The 17,501-nt window shown below is 34.3% G+C and overlaps 1 protein-coding gene across 1 annotated transcript in view; it reads left to right on the plus strand.

Moving 5' to 3' along the window:
• Nucleotides 1-895: 895 nt before the first annotated feature.
• The window catches only part of LOC109092095 (R3H domain-containing protein 2-like), a 53,190-nt gene continuing 36,584 nt past the window's right edge, over nt 896-17,501 (plus strand). The window contains 1 exon segment of the mRNA XM_042725181.1: nt 896-1,057. The gene's annotated coding sequence lies outside the window, so the exon portion shown is untranslated.

The following is a 17,501-nucleotide window of genomic DNA, read 5'->3' on the forward strand; positions in this document are numbered from 1 at the left end:
TTTGTTAATGTTCAGTTATTCGGTTCTACAGCGTGACACCTCCAGAGATTTTTATCGTAATATATATAAGATAACGTTTACAGATTTGTGTGGAATTGGCTAAACCAGTTGGAAACAATGAGTCATAATAGAATAGATAAACACTTTAAATTTCATACAATGTCACACTTTAAATATCAGCTGCAAACAGGGTTATTATAGTTAATTAAAACAAAAACTATAACCATAAAAAAAATGTTATTCGAAATAAAATAAATGTTAGCTGAAATAAAATATTAAACTTATTAATTCAGCTTCTTCCTAAGAAAACATATAATTTTCATTGTTTAACTTGATACAAAAAAAGAGTAAAATTAAAACGAGAATAAAAAACTAAAAATAAATAACACCTATAAATGCATATTTTATGAAAAAACAAAACTAAAACTAAAAAAAGACCAACATACAAAAACCTAACCTTTTAACAAATGTAAATAAAAACAGAAAAAAATTAAATGCAATTAAAATTAATTAAAAATCACACAGATACTAAAATACTAGTTTTCAGATATTATAATTTTTGTCCATGCATTTTTTACAAGCTTGTATTAATTTGAAGATGCATGGAATGTTTGTGCTTTTACATATTATTATTCTTTTTTAACACAACAGGAAGTAGTTTTGCATCCAAAACATACACTTTCTCTTATGCTATTATATTATATTAAGAGTCCCGTCTGTTTGTGTGCATTTGTCTTTAGCATGCCGTTTTCATTAGCGTCGAGTTTCTCTTCAAGACAGTTTCACTCAGTCTCAGAGCGATGGAGTGAAGGAGACGGGAGGGAGGATGAGTAACTGAGCGCATGCTCTCTCGCTCAGAGAGAGAGAGAGAGAGAGCGGCTGTGCTTCATTCAGAAAAAAGCAGGGGGGCGTCAGAAACGAAGCGAGGGAGGAAGCTAAGCGGAGAGGTGGAGAACTGTCTGTTCTCTGTTAGTGTGCACTGAAATGCGCTCGGCGCAGCCTCAGAGCCGCAAGCAGCTAATGATGCGCGGAGATCAGCGATAAACCAGCGGATACAGTAAGCCTTGTGTGTGCTGCATGAGCACGCGTGTGCATGCATGTGAAAACTGTTCTGAGTCTGTTGCATCTTGCATTTATCGCGCTCTCACATCGATCTTAAAATCACACTCTGGAACCATTGCACTTATGACTAAACCCTCAGGTGCATTATGGGATATGTAGTCAGAAGCTGTGTGACTCTGAACAAGACGGGAGACACTGGGTCAGAGACTTTAGAAGAGATGCGCTGAAGTTTGTGTAAGGCTGTTTAAAAATGCATTGGCATGTGTTTGAGTCTGCATTCAGACACACAGCCGCAGCTTTCGGGGTTTTGACATCATTGGCTGACGTCAGAGGGAGCCGATGGAGGGGAATGGGTGAGTTTTGTGTATGTTATGCAGTCGATTTGCTTGAGTGATACCAGGATGCATTTCATGCAATCCTTCACGTGCATGTTGTGCATCGTGTTAGGTGTTTGAGTGACAGGCTTTGCGCGGGTCAGTCGGGTGTGTGTGTGTGTGTGTGTGTGTGTGAGTGCATGCTATCGCCAGCCCACCCGCGTGCAGGTCGATAGAGACAGACAGTGCTTGCTGAGGTAATGAGGAATTCCCTTCCACCGCGTCCTCGTCCCTCGCGCCGGGGGCGGATCGCTGGAGGAGAGAGGCGTCATTCATGTCAGAGCGGAGGAGACTAGAACACGCAGGACATCAGGAGGCGGCGTAGCATGGGAGCTTTCTTCAGAAAGGAGTTATTTAATATCTAGATGCTTTAGCTATTGCACTGTATGTAGTTTGATTTTAATGCATTTGAAAATGAGAGATATTAATAAATATAATAACAATAAAAATGATTAAACGATTCATTCAAAATAACCGATTCATTTAGAAACAAAGCCAAGTGACTGTCTTTATGAATGGAACATTACAGACTCAGATGATTAGTTCAAAAACAGATTTGTTCAGGAATGAAGCATGGAGCGTTGCTCTGAGACGTACAGATACTGTGCTCCGTTTTTTTAAACAGGTATCACCGAAAAGAGCTTGTTTCTGGGTTGAGAAGTAAGGTTGATATAGGAGATATGAATATGTTGACATGCGTCATTGAAGTCAAGCGAGCGTTATACAGGAAGAGCAAGCGGAGATATTCAGATTAAAGATTACAAAGTCAACTTTTTTGAACAAAAAAAAAGTTTGTGCAAAAAAAAATTTGCACAGATGACCAAAATAACTCCTGGTGCTGCACATTTAGAAGTCACACATTTTTAAATGAATTTTCTATGTTAAATTAATTCTATATTAGGGTTACACAGTTGGCCAAAAAAATAATATTCATAAAAAAAAAGTTGAAAAATATAATGCCAATAATAATACTATATACATCTATTATTATATAATTATTAATATTAAAAATAATTAATTTTACTAAATATTAAAAAACATTAAATGAAGTAATAATAAGAAAATAATGTTATGATGTAATAATTTTATTATTATTAGTTATATAAATATTTAACGTCGGATCAATTTATATATAAATTTAATTTAAATATTTATTTGTATACAATATGAAACCAAATTAGCGATATAAATAAAAATGATAACAATAAAAAAATTATTATTATTATTATATTAATATTATTAATAATCATTATTTATAATAAATAATAGTTATTTTTACTAAAATGTTAAACCAAATAAGATATATTAATTAAAACATAAATAAAATATAATTATTATTATGGTATTATTAAATTGTAGCATCAAAAACATTGCACGCTTGTTTTTTGGCAGTTTTACGACGACTACCTACAGAAATCTTTCCGATATTAACGATGTTGCTTAATTGTAAATCAAGTCAGTGGTGCGGTTTATAGTGAATATTGTTTGTCGCTGGGATTGTGTGCGTCTCTCTCCACCTGAGACTCATGCAAACACACAGGTTATTTTTTGACGCTGTGTGCCAGGAACAGAGTGTCAGCGAGAGAGAAACAAAGAGCGAGTGAATCCTCAGCAGAGAAGCCAATAAAGCCAGAGAAATGGAGACGGCACAATGCTGCTCTCGTGAATAAAGTATCTGCGTCTATAAATAGCACGCAGCGCTAATACACTGTTATTTCACCACATTTTCCCTCCTCATCCTGTAACGCTCGTGTGATCGTTCACTTTTCAGTTTTCAGCATGTACTGAAGCGGTTAATTGGAAACCAATCACACATTTGATGGCTTGCCAAACACCTGTTTGGAGACATTTTTCCATTTTTGGAGCGTCACACAGCTTCGGATTACATGAATATATATTGCATAATACATGAATATGTGCAGGTTATAATTATTGTCAGTGTTTGTTTAGTGATGTGAAAACCTGAAACATTAAATCAGGCTGGGCGATTAATCAAAATAAACCATGAGTATCAATTCACAAAGGCTAAGATTTAATTAAACATGTTTCGTAAGGCACTGTGTTCATTTACACGCATGCAGCTCATGATTTGGTGTTTTCAGTGTCTATTAGCGACCGCTTTGTAATGATTATTTATTGTTTTATTAAATAACAAAGTAATTTGATTTTTAATTTAACTCAATGATTTTAATGATACTGAATTTAAAAAAAAACATGCTAATAAAACCACACTTAATAATAACCACACTTTTACTGAAAGTAACAATAAAATTGGACACAATTTATATTAATATTAAATATAAATATATTATTTTTATTCAGTTCCATGTAACAGAATCAGATATAACTGTTTTTAAAGTAATTATACAAATAATGTATAATCCTACAAAGCTATTATTATCAGAGCATGTGAGCGTCATGAGTTAATTGTTCAGCTTTACTGTAAAAAACATTGTATTATTTTTCCTAAATACTTATTTTACAGTGAAATATCACAAAAATATATAATTTTCATTATTTTTGTTGTTGGATTTTTTCAGTTGTAATGTAAAAAAATTATTATAGTATTTTTCTTTAATACTTTTTTATTTTACAGTAAAATCGCAATAGTATAATTGTTTTTGTAATTTTTAAATTGTAACTAATATTTTTTTTCTTAAATATTCTTATTTTACAGTAAAATATCATGATGGTATTATTTTGTTAAATAATTTTATTTTTTTATTGTATTTCAGTTGTACTGTAAAATAAAATTATTACTTAAATATTTATTACAGTAAAATATTAATTGTATTTCATTTCAAATGTAATGTTTTTAGGTGTTGTTATACTCATATTGATTTATAATCACAAAAGTTATTACTTTTATAAAATTTCATTTTAAATCACAATTTTTATCAGAAGAATTGCAATTAATTTTCTATTTATTTGCATTTTTTTAATATACTTTTTTCCCAAAAATGTTGCTTCTCTAGCACTAAGTATTATTATAAACTCATTATTGTAACTCTTTTGAAGAGATTTATAACAGAATTAAGCTTAGTACAATTTTTAGTAAAAAATCTATTATAAAAACTTGATGTAATTCAGCCACAAATGATTTGCATGTAATTATTGAATAGTTTGCCTGAGCATCTAGTCAGTTTTGTGATCTGTAATAAATAGCACTCTTATCTCAAAATAAGTAGTTTTTTTTTTCTAGTTAAGCTGACTCAAGTTCACATGACAAACTAGTGAGTTTAGCCAACCATTGACGCACGACACGTTTTACAGATTTTTATATTTCGGCCATGTTTTCACTTCTCTAAACTCGTTTGAATCTGAATCCTGCCGAATCTCCTCCACGATCCGTGCAGTGAATGATTTAAAGCCGTATGTCTCTGTCCTCATGAATATTAATGTAGCAGCTGACGGATCATGAAAAACTCGACATATTGCTCATGACTCACGCAGCTTCTGAGAACGACACGCAAGATGTCCGAGCGCTGAGTCAACATGTTCCCACGAAAATAAATATTTAGCCTTTTGTTATCGAGCGCGGTCTCAATTATCTCAATAGACTGAACATCGTGCCAGTCTGGAGTCACGTTTGCACAATCTAGTCCATTTATAGCATTCGTTACGATACAAAAACCGATCTGCTGAATGAGTGATTCACTGGAGGAATTCGTTCTTGAATTCTATTAAACAGCTATACGTCTTTAAATAAAGAGAATTAGTGCTGTGAAAGACTCTTGTAGTTTGATCTTGTAGATGAGAAGCGTTTAGTAAACTCGTATTGTAGGATCTGCGTGTTTGTTAGAGGTGGAGGTGTTTCGTCAGCCTGCTCTCTTTCAGGTCCTGTGTGGGTGGTTCTGCATCGCTGCTGGTGTGTAGCAGGTGTGGTCGAGTTTCTTCAGGTTCAGTCACGCCATCTTCACACTTACTGTGAACCCGCCGTCATTCACACGGCCATCTGCTCATGTGACGCCTCGCTTGATACATCGCATCCTCATTGGCTCTAAACTGTTACATCTGCGGCAGAGCACAAAAAACTTCTGTGTTCAATTAAATTTAAATTAGGGATGCACAATTTTCGGAAAATTAAATTGGTGGTTCTGATAAAAATTGTGTTTATGTTGCTGTGCGTGTTTGTAGGGTTACGCAATTTTGACCAAATTGAAAAAAATTTAATTATTAAATTATTATCATTATTATTATTTAATTTAATTTACTTTAATTTAATTTAAAATTGAAAAAAAAAAAATCAATCAGTTTTAATAATAATAATAAATAAAAAACAATAATAAAACTTAAAATCCAAAATAATAATAACAATATTAAAAAATGTATTAATAAGTATTAATATTTTACGATAGATATTCTATATATATACATATATAATATATATATATATACATATACATATATATATATTATAGATACATATATATATCATATATATATCTATATATTATATATAATATATATATTAATTAATCGATATATATATATATACAATATATATATATTTTTATAAATATGAAACAAAAATATTACTTTAAAAAAATTATATATAATAAAAATAATAATAGAATTATTATATTAACAATCATAATACTGATATAATTAAAATTAAATAAAATATATTATTATATAATTTTACAAATAAAATATTTTTAAACAAATATTAAATAAAGTAAGATATTAAAAAAAATTACATTTAAAAAATGTATTTTATAGTATAGCTAAAATTACAATGCAAGTGAGCTGCTTGCGTGTAAATGAACACAGTGCTGTGCTTCGATCTAAAAGAAGCAGTGCATATGCATATTATATAAAATTTAAGCCTTTAAATTTTGATAATTGCACTAAGCTGTATTATGATTTAGTTTTTATTTCGATTAATCATGCTGGACAATTCGAGCACTACATAATATAGTCGTTTTTTTGTTTTTAGCTGTTTGTGTGCTTCTGTTGCAGGCGTGTTCAAGTTTAAATGTATGCTTCATTCATAAATACACATGAAGTTAACATGCATGTATAGTCGTTTTTTTCATGGCTATTTAACCGTTCCATTAAAGTGCATATTCTTGTCCATATTCTCCATTTACTGGTGTTTTATAGTTTAGTTATAAAAGGTTTTACACTTATGATTGATGTCTTTTTCCTGATGAAGTGATCTGTTTATCTGTGCTGTCTGTGTACTTGATAGCTGATGTCTCCTTTGCATACTAATGAGCAACCGTGGGAAAAAGCTGTATAATTATGTATAATTTCTCTGTGTGTGTGTTTGCTAGAGGAGAGATTGAGGCAGAGGAAAGGAAAAATCAATAGCAGCCCATAGAGAGCAGCTAACCGTGTTCAAAAGTCATCAGGTTCACTGCTTTCCTCTCATGTGAAATCAGCAGATAGTGTGTTAATAATATATTCATACAGTGCAGCCATTAAGCGTCCCACCATTGTGTGTGTGTATAAACAAGTGATTCCTGGCCTGAAACACGGACGAGTTCACTTTAAACGTCACTATGACTCCGTTTCTGTTTCTCTGCTTCAATCCTCTTTCATGATTGACTCGTGTGCAAATTTTAATTAGTTTGTAATGATTTGATTGATTGCTTGACTTCTTAAAACGTGATCCGTTTGTAAAGTCCGTCTCGGAGTTTTTAACAATAGGAGACGCTACTTGGAATATTATTAAAGGAATATTATTAAAAAGAAGATAAGGCACCCATGCTCCTGGATGTATTCGTTGCATAAATTAATGGTTAATTATTATGATGCATAAACAGATACAGAGAAGAAGGTTTTGTTGAGTGATGTCACTGATGCGCTTGTATGTTTTCTTCTAGTTCTGCTGTTTTATATCCCGCTCACTGGACTTTCTGTGCATGAATGGATCAGCTCTTGTTGTGTTCAAAGCCTGTATTGCAGTTTAGTTTGAGTGCATCATCTGCAGCTGATTCCACGCCTGTCCTGCTTCCCAGAGGCCCATCGGAGCGTTGAGGAGTGTACTGTACTCCGTGTTGATGAGCGGTCGCTCGTGGACTCCAGACGTGGAGATTTGCTTGTGCTCAATGTTGGTGTGACTCGCGGTGGATCCGCCGTTGCTTGGCAGGAGCTGCGTTGAGTCATGTCTAAATTTAGTATTTGACACGCTGAATAAAGGCCTACTTATAGCTAGCCATATATAATATATACACTACCATCCAAAGTTTGGGCTAAAGAACAATTTTTATTTTTTTTTACGAAGTCTCTTCAGCTCTCGAGGCTGCATTTATTTGATCAAAAATACAGGAAAAAAATGTAATATTGTCAAATTATTACAATGCAAAATAATGTTTTTCTATTTTAATATACATTAAAATGTAATTTATTTCTGTGATGTGCAGCTGTATTTTCAGCATCATTTCTCCAGTCTTCAGTGTCACATGATCTTCAGAAATCATTCTAATATGATGATTTATTATCAGAGCTGAAAAGCTGCTTAATATTTTTTTATGGAACCTGTGATACTTTTTTAGGGATTCGTTGAGGAATAAAAAGTTTATTTATTAGCATTTATTTAAAATATGAATCTTTTCTGACAATATACACTAAAGTTCAAAAGTTTGGGGTCAGTACATTTTTATTCTTTCTTTTTTTGATAGAAATTGAAACTTTTATTCAGCAAGTAGAATAAGAAGTAATAGCAAAGATTTATATTGTTAGAAAAGATTTATATTTTGAATAAATGCTGTTCTTTTGAATTTTAGTTTACTATATATATATATATATATATATATATATATATATATATATATATATGCAGCAATAAAAAAAAAGTATCACAGTTTCCAAAAAAAATAAAAATAAATTTTCAGCACAGTCTGAAGATCATGTGACACTGAAGACTGGAGTAATGATGCTGAAAATACAGCTGCACATCACAGAAATAAATTATATTTTAAAGGATGTTAAAATAGAAACCATTATTTATATTTTAAAGGAAAATAACTTTTATTTTGTAATAACATTTTCCAAGATTACATTTTTTTTTCTGTATTTTTGTTCAAATAAATACAGCCTTGATGAGCAGAAGAGACTTCTTTAAAAAACATTACAAGTCTCATTGATCACAAACTTTTGACCAGTAGTGTGTGTATGTGTATATATATATATATATATATATATATATATATATATATATATATATATATATATATATATATATATTAGGGATGTCAACGATTAATTGACAATCGATTAATTGTCGATAAGAAGATGCAATCGATTATGCGCTGTCGATGGTCGGTTAACAGCTTTAATGTTGGGCTGCGATGCGGCTCATCATGAGAATACGCGGCGCGCTGAGTGACGGTGGACGGTAGCAGTAAAAACATCATCATTCATTCACAATGTACAAATTAAGCTTTAACGCGGATTTAAACTTTAAAGTAGCCTACATTAAAATAGAAACAACATAAAAGTTATTAAACATAAAAAGCATATCATGCGGCTTTGCAGGTTAACGGGACACAGGACAGAAAGGCTATCCTATTACTTGTTAATTGCCCTCACGACTTATTAATTTGTGGCAATTGTCCATGTTTCATTAATTTTGTTCCCTAAATAACCCATTAACTAATTAAGGGAACAAACTAATAAATCGAGCAATCCTAATTCATGAAATCTTTAATTTCCTTCCCATGTTTACCACAGTAAGAGATGCGAAAACAGTGATTAAAAGTGAAAGATAATAAAATAAACCTCTACGCGAAAATTAGAGGACTGTGAAGATTTAGGAAAAGAAACGATGCCTATATGTTATTGAATTTGTGGAAATTAGTGACTAACCGGCAAACCAGAACAAAGCCGCCGCAGAATGAAGGCTATGGGCTCGAAGCATCCAGAGGCACTGCGCGATCTAACATTTTCCTATTATTCCTCTAATAAACAAAGCTTTTATACCACACTTGTCATAATCAGAGCTTATAATTTGTAAATAAATAATTGCTGATTCAAACAGCGCATTAAAGAGACGGCCAGTGACCGACAATGACGTTTTCCCGAGCATTCAGTGATGTCACTAAACGGTGACGCCATCGCCACAAGTTTCTGCATGGACCTAACTAGTGCACAGGTTCTCGCCTTGGACAAAATTTGATGCTTTAAGGAAAATGTATAGCCTATATAAGTAATAGGCCCAACATAAAATAACTTTTTTTTTTTTTTTTTTTTTTTAATATCGCATGCTAAATAACCGACTTAAATAATTAAGATAACGGATTTAAAACAGAAGTGTGGCGGCCCATAACGCTCACGGAAAAAAGGATGGCAACGCATTCTTTTTGTTTGCTTTATTTTACAAAGAGCACAAATCTTCTGTTTTTTATTGTGCGCGACAAATGAAAGTAAACACTTTTGAGGAAAGTTTTTTTTTTTTTTTTTTTCTATGTCTCAGCTGTTTCGATCGGCCGAGCCTGCTGCACACGTATATTCTAGCGATTCAAACTTACATCGCGAAGTCTGTTCATTATCAAAATAAAATAGTCAACTAAACATTTAAAAAGGTTACACTGGTCAGTTTAAATAGACCTTATACGGTTCACTCTGCTGTTATGCCAAGGACGCTTTTTGCTCATATGAAGAGGATTATCTTTCCGGCCTACATGCGTACGCGCATTACAAGCCTAGTTAACATTATAAATAATAGTTTAATATTCAAATACATTGCAAATATGGAAACATTTGGATTTGTGCCGAATGAGACATGAGCAATAACCTCCAAATAAATTTAGCCAAAGCCGCTACACCGTCATCGCCTGCACACATGCACTGTCACTATCTAATGCACTGTATGCCGGTTTTTAAAACAAATAGGCCTACCGAGATGCAAAAGTTAAAAATCTGACATTTTATAGGACAGAATCCAGCAGGATCAACTTAATGTGAGCAATAGTGTTTTATATGCAGCAGCGCGATGTAGTTCACTTACTGCGCAGCGCAGTCACACGCCATACCACAGTTCCGCTTTGGGATAATTTTATTTTTAAATACCATAATGTCATTTGAAAACATTGCAGTTGTGTTTTAAAAACAACAAACGAGCACCACAAAATCATTTAAAAGAGGGGAGTTCAGCGGTCTCCGTGCGGGATAGAAAACAGTCAACAAACTAAAATTACCTCAAAAGTATGGTAGCGCTCTCTTTATTTTTTATCAAATGATCTTAATCACATCTATTCATTTTATAATCCTGCTACTAGCATTTAATTCAGACTAAAATCCCTTTAATTCAAGTGAGAAAGCGCCAGTGTGTGTGTTTGTGGGGCTTTGGCACATCCTGTCATACCGGTGACTGCGTGCATGCAATAGAGCATTTTGCAGCATTATGGTTAACGATTAATCGATTAATTGATCGTTAATTTAAACGACGATCGATCATGGAAATAATCGAAATTTGACATCCCTAATATATATATAAAATATGATTTTTAATCAACTCTAATATTGTTTAAATCAGAGGCAGTATTAAAACATCCATGTTAATGTTTTCATTCTTACGATTGTACTGTAATATAGAATTATCTAGTCATAAATATCAAGAATATTCAACATTTTGCCAAGTCCTAGTTTTAATATTGAGTCTTTGTGAGGAAAAGAGTGGTGATAAATGGAGACTGTACCAGCACAAGCTCTAGTGACCGACAGCGAAGCGTTGTGTGGATTCATGCGGTCGATTGGTGCCAGTTTGAGTGCCAGTCCGTGGCATATGCCAGGCTAATGCAATAATCCTCAGTGTGTTTTTCTCAATCTCTGTTGAAAACGGTTGTTTGGAGGGTTTTGCTGCTGTCTCTCTCTCTCTCTCTCTCTCTCTCTCGGCTGAAGCAGCAGGAGGATGGATGAAAATAGACGTGTTTTTCCACAGCGAGAGAGTTGGAGCTGTAAGAAGGAGAGTAAGGATGGGATACAGTGGTACCTGAGCAGATGGCGTGGCGCAGTGTGAAGCGGGCTAAACACATCACTGAAATGCGCTCAATCAGCCATTGCAAATCATTGCATTACATATAGTATTTAATGCATGAATTTAGTGCAATTAAAAATAGGAAAAAAAAATAATGCATTAAAATGATTAAGGTATTTAACGCCCCGTCCAGGCTCCAGACCTGTCTGTCGTCTTTATTGATGCAGTGTCTGATGAATGATGCCTAAAATTCAAGATATGAGAGAAAACACACACCTCTTATATTAATATCATACAGTGTAGTTTAGCAAGAGTGACTCATTCATTAAGGCTGCATTCCACTCCACTTTTAGACACGCAAACTTCCCTAAGCCACTTCCGCCTCGGGGAAGCGAGTGTCTGCTTCATATGCACAGGTCAGTACGCAGCCGGAACCACAATGCACCACTATTGACATCATCCGCAAACGCGTTGATTTATTATCCCCACCCCAACCACTACTCCATAATATAAAAGATAAAAAGTAATGGCCCAAGCATAACGTATTATACATAGATACCTGCACCAAACAAATTTCCTTAGGGAAAATTTAAATGATAAATCAACTCCATAGCGAAATGTCCCCTAAGTGATCACTGGTTTAGTACGTCAATTCGCCCATTTAAGGTTTCCCAGCCAGTAGTGGGGCACTCGTGCACATATCATTGACTTAAATCGAGTAAAACGTGACGGAGGAAGTTTGCGAGTGATTTTCTTGAATGCATGAGCCAATTTGATGACAATCAGTTGAGTGATAATGATTCAATGACTCACTCATTAAGAGCCTACTGTTTTGGCCGCCACCACTCTCCCACCTCTTTGTAGTTTCCGTAATAGAGTATTCAGAAGGTTTTTTTGTGGTTTTTGTAGAACTGAGCGTGTCCTCGTAAAGAACCCATTGATGCATAGATGTAAAGATGCATTGATCGATAGTTCATTTCCATTGTCATCTGTTATGGCGAATTTACTACACAATTGAATGTAAACTTGTACTTGATGTACTTGGTGTAACAAGTGTTAATTTCCCTATATTTAATTCTCTGATACCTGCTTTTCAGCTGTTTAAAACTACCAACCAAACCAGATGCCCAACTGTCTCTCTTCTTCTTTTTTTGGGTCCCTTTGCAACACATTTTTTAAAATAACTATGAATCGCTCCAAGATCATGGAATCAAATCATGCCCATAGAGGGCGTTAGTGTTTTTGATGCCACGCTTCGTTTAGTAAAGAGCTGTTATCGAATCAAATGGTTGTCAGAGCAAATCATCACTCATGCTAGCTTTATGCTGATTTTTGGGAACCCTTTATTTTGCTCTCAATTCTACTTGGTTATTATATATATATTGCACACTTATCTTGTATAGGCTAATTATCAGAAATACAGCGCTTATGCAACAACTCTCCCAGCATAGGGGCTTTGCCACATTTGTTAAATGATGCCTATTTTTGCATGTCGCATTTTTTTACATAGCTTTGTAATTTAATTCATGAGTGCTCCTGGGTGAACCACTCCTCACTGCTCGTGTAAAACATTATGTTATGTATGCCAAACATCTACATCTTTGTCAGATAAGTGTCCTGGATGATGCACGGGTGGCGTGTGTGTTTCTTGTGGTTCTTGATGCTGATCAGGACTTGGGTTTTTAGTTTAAAGCTCTCAGACAGCAGGGTTCTAATAATGAGAACTGGTGATAGCGTGAGGCTGTTTCTGAGTGCTTGATGTGACAAAAAAACAAAGTTTGTGAGATTTTTGTTATATCTGTTTTGCACTATTGACTGTGATGCTGTTTTTTTCTGTTGAACTGGAACACTGTGACCTCCATTTATCCATTAAAGATTGAAAATGAATTCTGATCCTGAATTAGAATTTTGATCTGATCAGTGTTACTTTAGTTATCATTGAGATACAGTTTGAGTGTTTTTTAATTATTTTTATTTTCCGTTAACTGTAGTTTCAGAAATTTAGTAATTTAGTTGTGCTTTTGCTTTGTTTTTTTTACTATTTTTATATGTTTTTTAATCCTACATCTAAATAGCAAGTCTATTTAGTTTACATTTTATTTTAAATTTTTAGTTTTAGCTTCAGCAAGTTAAATGTTATGAAAAAGAGAAATCTTGGCAAGTAGGCCAGGGTAAAATGTGTATTTAATTTTTTTTTATATTTTGTGTTAGTATTTTAATGTTTGTTTTTTTTCAAGTTACATTTATTTAGTTAAATATAATAACCCTGGATTTGATGAAAACTGAACATTTTATTAAGGCCAAAAGAAACAAAAACTTTAAAAACTTAACTTAAACTTATTCTACCAGAGTTAAGGCCCATTCACACCAAGAGCTATGACGTTAACTAGGGCCTATAATAAACTATATTGGCTTCCAAATGTACAATAACGTTCTGTTTTGAGTGTCAGCTGCAGTTTTTTCGTCTGTCGCTTTAAATGCTCAAAAGCTCTTTAAAGTCAGATGGATTCTGATCGGATGTCTGTTTTTTTTGTTTGTTTTTATTGTTTTTGAAATGGCTCTGAATTTATCATTCCTATGTGTCGTAAGTCAGAGTGCAGTGTGGAACGATTTTTAATATCATTATCGTTCTTGGATGTGAATGAGCCTTTAGTCTTTAACAAGTACAATCGTGATGTAAACACTCAATCTGTAAAACACAACAGCACTGATTAGTGACGCACTCGTTTATCAGCGGTGATTGACCCTTCGCACAACTCGCCCTCCTTAGTTACTGTTGCTTTGTCCGACAAGCCATACTGCTCTCACTGGACACACCATGTGACAAACCATTTGTCAAACAATAATTCAAACAATAAATGTGACCTGTGCTGGCAAAATGAGTCACAATGAGCAAATTTTCAAAAATAAGTTATTTTTATTTTCACATTCTACATTAAGTCCTTCAAAATGATATATGATGATGAAAAATGTCTGAGCTACAGCCGTTTGAAGTCGACGAAGTCAGCAAAGTCCGTTCTGAGAAAAAACCAAGTTGAAGGTTCCAAAGCAAAACCACCGAGCAACACTGCATCATTTCCTCCACTTCCTTTCTTAATATTAATTAACATATAAATAGTCACACTATAGCCATTTTTTAATTTTATCTTTGTTATTAAAAATAAGAATAGAAGCAAAAAACAACAAACAGAACAAATATAAGAAATAAACAAATAGGCATAGTGCCTTACTTTTTCATTTTCATCTAAACAAAAGCATTAAAGTAAGAAAAACAAATAATCAAATCTAAAAATCACAAGTGATTATTTAAACTACAAAAGCAGTTCAATCAAGAGCAGCGAGCTTTTCTTTTATTGTTAGTTTAGCATTGAGACAGACGGACTGTATACAGTAAGACCTGATTTAATATAATGTTGCACATCAGATGTTTTCCCCAACAGTTCCCCAAACGTTCACTTAAGACAGAACAGATTATGTTTGTGTGAATGCCGTTATGTTTGCGATTCGTCAGTAAGCGGCAGCGGACAGAGAAAATAGTACTCCTCTCAAAAAACATACAAATAAAGATATTTTAGTTGTTTAATTACTATTTGGAGAATTGGGATTGCTAGACGAGGGCTTAATGAACTAATTTTTGTGAAAACCTGAATTCGACGAAAATTAACATTTTTCGCTTTTTTTTGTCTTTAGCTCAAAATTAGCTTGTGCATATTTTGGCAGCACTGGTCACAAATACAGTTTTGTGTCTCTTTAATGTGTCTTTTTGACAGATCACTGTAGTGCCTCAATTCAAGCGGCACGTGAACCGATCGTCTTTAAATATTTACGTATAGCACGAAATAAACATGAATGAACATCAGAACTTTTTTTCTTTTTTAACCGCGAAAAGACATCAATACACACATTTTTTCAACTTTAAGTACGTCGAAGTTAATCTACTCTCCTGTCTGATTTGTTTGTTGGGCAAGGTGGTGGATTCAGCGTTATGATTGGTCAGATCGCCTGTCAATCAAGCTCTTTGCGAACGGTCAGTTGACTGAGATTTGACTGACGAGGGCAAACCAGCGTTCTGGCATCAGGAGTCTTGATTGTGTTTCTGCTTGCGCCGGTACAGAAATAGCAAACGTTATTGGCTGTTATGTCGCCTGCTACCTGTGTCAGTCCAGAAGGAACGGAGAGACGTGATTGGCGTTCATCTCCACGAGCGAGCGACACAAGACAGAATGGATAGAGAGAGAGAGAGAGAGAGGGGTGTGACGGGGTGAAGTGTGTTTGTTCTGCTCTTCAAACACACACTCGGGTAACTGGGGTGATTCACAGACGGGTGTGTGTGTGTGTGTGTGTGTGTAATTGGGGTACGGGGCAGATGTGCACCACATGGGGCGGAGGGAGATCTATTCTCTCTTGGTGACAGAGCCTGTTGCCATGGAGCTCCTCGTGCTATTGGCGGAGGCCTCGTCCAATGGGGCGTCAGTTTTCATCATTGAGAATTTTCCCTCGGTCTCAAACGGAGCGAAGTGAGGGTTGCATAAGGCTCGTTAATGGGAGCCAAACAGGCCCAGATTTTAACCTGACACACTTATTTTTAGAGAATAAAAGATGGAGAGGGCTGAGGCGATATCTCTCCCACACAGCCTCGGCTCTGCACTGATGCATGGAGGTCTAGCGGAGCGCTGTTTGTGTTATTCCTGGATCTGAGGTCCTAGTCTTATTGATCAGAGTTCACAAGCGTTGTGTCTGATTGTGTAACATACTGTACCATTCCCAACGGCACATGATGCAGATGCATCTGGACATCAGCAGCCAGAAGTTTGAATGCCGTTTGTGATCTTAGTTTGGGTTTTGCTTAAATGCTTTGATGTTTGTTTTGTAGAAGAAAGTTGTGAAGGAAATGCATTATGAGTCACACATGTTCCTCCTCCTCCTCTGGTGTTTAAAAGCATGCCAGGATGCACTGTTAGGCATCTTGACATTTATTGCATTACCTTTTCTTCTACAAAATGTATGCTTTCCATTACGGTTTGTTTTGTGTTAATCTTATATTGTATTAACCTTGAATGCATTCTTAAAAAAACTGGTAGTTTCATGAGGAGCGTTGTTAACATCTGTGAAAACTTTTGCAGTATACAAATGTTTCTTATAGTGTAAAACATTTCTTTAGATTTTTTAAAACATTTGTTTTTAATAACTGCTTGCTGGAAGGTTCTTTGGAAACCAGAAATTCTTCTTCAATGGCAAAAAAAACCTAAACAAAATAATAAAATTGTTTTGTTTTATTATGTGGTGGTTTCTTTTGTAGATATTATTTTTTTTGCTCAAACATTCATAGTAAAGTTCGGTTTAACTTGAAGACATTGTGCCAGAAATATATCCCTATTGTTCAGTAGACTGTACTGTATATAGCATACTACTACTACTACTAAAATTAAACAAACGTTATTTTTAGGATATAATCACACAACAGTTCTTCCATGCTTTAATTTAATTGCAAATCCCCTTTGTTTGCCAAAAAATAAAGTTTGCTAAATTTTCAATAATTAAACGATAAATAGTAATTATTATGCTATATGCCTTTCATTTGATAAACAGAAAGATTTAAATACACACCAGAAATTTCCGAGGGTGGAAAAAAAACATTTCATAAAGCTATTTTAAGAATAATTTTGAATAAATTAAGCATGCATTCAAATAATTAGACATGCCAAAAAAACAGAATATGATAACAATAAAAATAAAACATTTCATAGGGTCCACAACATGTTATTTTTGTTAAACTTTTAATAAATGTATACGTTTTTGATATGATTTTAATCAGTTAGACATGCTTTTTGATTAATGAAATTTAATTTAAAACCAATTAAAAATGAGTCTAGAAAAAAAAATGATTTAATTTGCGCCCTAACAGCAGCAGAATCTTGTGTAGTGATATTGATCTGTCTGATTGATTGAGGTTATGATCTGGAGACGGGGACCCCCTGCAGAGACCCCCCCCCCTCCTCTCTCTCTCTATATGTTGTGTAGTGCTCGTTCGCTCTGGTATCGTCAGGTCATGTGACGTCACCCTCCCCCTCTCAGCCCACTCAGTCCGGTGGGACCCACTCTGACTCATCTCTCCCTCCTCTGCTGTTCTTTCAATCCAT

The sequence above is a fragment of the Cyprinus carpio genome, chromosome B6 (assembly GCF_018340385.1).
Source record: "Cyprinus carpio isolate SPL01 chromosome B6, ASM1834038v1, whole genome shotgun sequence".
Taxonomy (NCBI): domain Eukaryota; kingdom Metazoa; phylum Chordata; class Actinopteri; order Cypriniformes; family Cyprinidae; genus Cyprinus; species Cyprinus carpio.